This window comes from Triturus cristatus, chromosome 6, assembly GCF_964204655.1.
Source record: "Triturus cristatus chromosome 6, aTriCri1.1, whole genome shotgun sequence".
In the NCBI taxonomy this organism is placed as follows: Eukaryota; Metazoa; Chordata; class Amphibia; order Caudata; family Salamandridae; genus Triturus; species Triturus cristatus.
In genome coordinates this window covers 1659670186-1659673741 of record NC_140589.1, presented here as the reverse complement: position 1 = coordinate 1659673741, position 3556 = coordinate 1659670186, and positions in this window count along the sequence as shown.

Sequence of the window (3556 nt, the reverse complement as noted above, 5' to 3'; positions counted from 1 at the left end):
AAGATACACAAATTGTATTGCACTGAGTGCATCGTTGTAAAAGACCCTCTTGCTCGGAAGAAGCACAGCATAGCAACAAGTGTTCAAGTGTCTGTGACGCGCATGCAACAGATATCTATTTGCATTTGCCATAGAAGCCACAGACAGTACAGATAAAGAATTGATATGGATAGCAATGATAAAATCTGGATCTGGTTACAGAATGAAGTTATAATGATTAATTAACTCTAATATTAGATTAGAGAAGATGATCAAACTGATTCCTTTTGATGGGTCAATGTCATTCTTTTACTGCCTCCACATTTTTTGCAAACTTCCCAATAGCTGTTCTTTTGAAGTTTGTAGTTTCATCAACAGTAACATACTTTTGAATGATTTTTCATCCAAATTTATGGCTCTAGGTATTGAAGATCACATGGGTATGCAGTTCCTAGTAAGTATGGACTTGTTTGCTTAGGGCAGTTAAATTCCACAGAGTCTGCAGTGAGTATTACTCTGTAGGAACAAATGCCCTCAAACACCTAGATAGGTGTCATGCTTTATCATTGGGCTTTTGATCCATGTCAGGCCGGCGCTGCAGTGCCCGATGGGTACCCTCAATGGGGGCTCTTTACCGGAGATATTTTAATAAACCTTATGGGGAAGTGTGGGTGTGTTAGTAAAATAGTAGATTGGTGTATTTTCAGTAAATATGTGAAAGAGTAGGATAAAAATAGGACAGGGGTTACTCTATGGAAAGATTGTAATGATTGAGTCCTACTGCCTATGTTCAAATATTTGGTGCCACCTACTAGAAGTAATTATCTAAGGTAGCTGAATGTTGGCATGTTTCAAGCCTAATATAGTTAGTGAATGATCTAGCATCTTTTCAGGACCATACAAATCTATTCTACACAGTGACCGGGGTTTCGATATATGAGTTAATTTGTGTTACTCCTAGCCACCTATACTTCCCTATGTATCAATACAAGTAAATCAATTTTTGAGAAGACCTGTTGTGCAGAAAAAATAATGACATCATCAATTTTACTATTATCAAAAAATTGGCAATTTGAGACACCAAGGCATGCTCACATGTTCCTGCTCACTCTGTAATGTGTCCCATGAATTAAAAAGTGCAATTCACCAACACCACATGGAAGATAAAATATATATCATGAAATTCTAACACATTCTGTTGATCAGTGAGGAAACTTACCCACTGAGGGTATAAATCAGGGCTCCTCGAGAATTTTGCCTGGTGATTAGTGTGCTTTAAAATATCAAAATACTGGGCCAGTTGACTCATGTTAATGATCTGGCGCGTGAGCACTTAAATTGAACCAACACTCTCTTTTGGAAAAATGGAGCAGCTTTGCCGTACTTACAAACTCCTGTATATCAGCAAACTGGAAGACCTACTCACACCGGCAACCTCGGAAGTGCAGAGTGCGTTGGTCTCCAGTATTTAACCTTTCTTCCATCAGTGTTAATTGAAAGCAGGTGTGTCTCGTGCAGTTGAAGCCCGGTTTCAACCACTCGAGCGGAAACACTCGGGTCAGGTGTTCAGATCTGCTTTTTATTGCTAATGAGAGAGGAATCTTCTCTCCCATATATGTGTAAACGTGGCGGCCATTTTAACAAGGGTCAAGAATCTCTGATGTCAATGTGGGCTAACATCGTCAGTTTAGTCAATCTTAGTTTTAATAGTCAGATTGACATAAAAACCCTATTTTGATGACATAATGTGTTTTATTCAGTAGTGATTCAAAGAAATTTTTTCCTTTGAACAATTGTTTATTCTGTGAGGATGGTAATGTAGACATACATGTGTCACTCACTAACTGTGATCTAATTTACATTTCGTGCCAAGGAATTTCATGATTGAGACTGAAGCTGTTTGATGAAAGGCGGAATATCCATTGTTGTTCCCTTCTAAAGAGGGCATGCCGGTTCAGGTTCGGGGATGCTTCTAGCACAGTCCATTGTATATCCTCTGCAGTGTGTCCCTAATTTTGAATGGGCCATCATATCCCTGTCTTTTAAAAATGCATCAATGCTTCTCAATACATTACAAGACCTATGTTTGTCTGACTTGAAAGTGTACTTCCGATTCCAATTGAAATCTTGTTTGAAACCAACTAGCACCTCTTGATAATGACATCTATGACAACCTCTGTCCGATTCCTAATTCAACCACTGATTTTTCTTTGCCTAGCTCGGGGTGTGAGGAGCATAACCCACTAAGCTGCTATGAAACTTCTACTTTTTGTACTGTGTGTTGTCAAACCCAACTGCTTTGCCATACTTATTGGTTTGAAGGAATTGTAATGTGTAAAAGAACAGCTGCAAAGTCAGGGACTTTTTCACAAAGGCACTGAAGTCGCTTAAGGCTGACAATTTTGTAACCTCTCCTACTATCGCAATAGAGCCCCTCCTCTGCTTACTGATTTTCTGAGTCTCTAGAACAGGATAAAATTAAATGCAAATCTCTAGGTCCAAGTGCAGATCAATTTATAGTCTTGAATGCAAAGAAACTACACATTGGCTCTCAAGGCCTACCATAAACTAAAAAAAAACTTCTGCCATTTTTTATGCAGCTTAATTGGTGTCAACCACTAATTCAGAAGAGATTGTCTTCTTTTGTTTGCTCTTCTCTTCATCCTTCGTGCTGCTCTTCCTTCTTGTTTGATATTCTTTCATCTTTCTTCTCTGTTAAAAATGGTTTCTAGTTATAAAAAAAGTGTTGTTTCTTAGCCTGGTGTGGCCCATCTTGCTTATACCTTTGACTCTAGGCAGGATTTATCTTCTCTTTCTTTGACTTCTTTTGCTCCTATTGCTCTAGTGGATATAAACACTATTGTTTCATCCTGTGGTTCTGGCACCCTTGCTAATCTTTGCCCTGCAAAGATTTTAAAACTTGGCCTAAATTGCACTGGCCCCAGAGCTATGCAGGCTTCTGAATAATTTGATTGAGTTAGCTATGGCCCCTGTTTTCTGAAATCAGGTGAACGCAGTGCCTCTGCTAAAAAATAAAAGCATCACCACAAAGCATTGTATTGACCATATATAGGCATACTTCCCTCATCCTGTAACTCACTAAGGTCTGGAAAAAGCCATTGCCAATTGCCCAGCTTCTTGAAGGTATATATGTTCAACAAGAGTAGCCTCTGTAGGAATTTAGTTGATGAATTTTTCTAAACATAAAAGATTTCGCCTGAGCATATGTGTTTGTTTTATGTTGCATTTCTCATATATGCATTGAATGTGCATATTGACTTCTTTGTTCATCCAAAGCTATTACTCAATGATAACAGTGGAGACCATTTTTTCCTTTAGAACCAGCTTCTTGGAAGCACTCCATCTTTTAGGTGATTCTCCACCTCATTTTAGATGACACCACAGCGCAGAAACAGTGCTGTTAACTGTCTCTGATCATGTGGGAATCAGTGGAACTATACTTAAATGGCTGCACTCCTTCTTATCGGCCTGGTCCCAAACTATGACACTGGGCCCATTCAAATTGGCCATCTCTAGGATCAAACAAGGAGTGCCGTAGGGGGGTCATCTTTTAGTC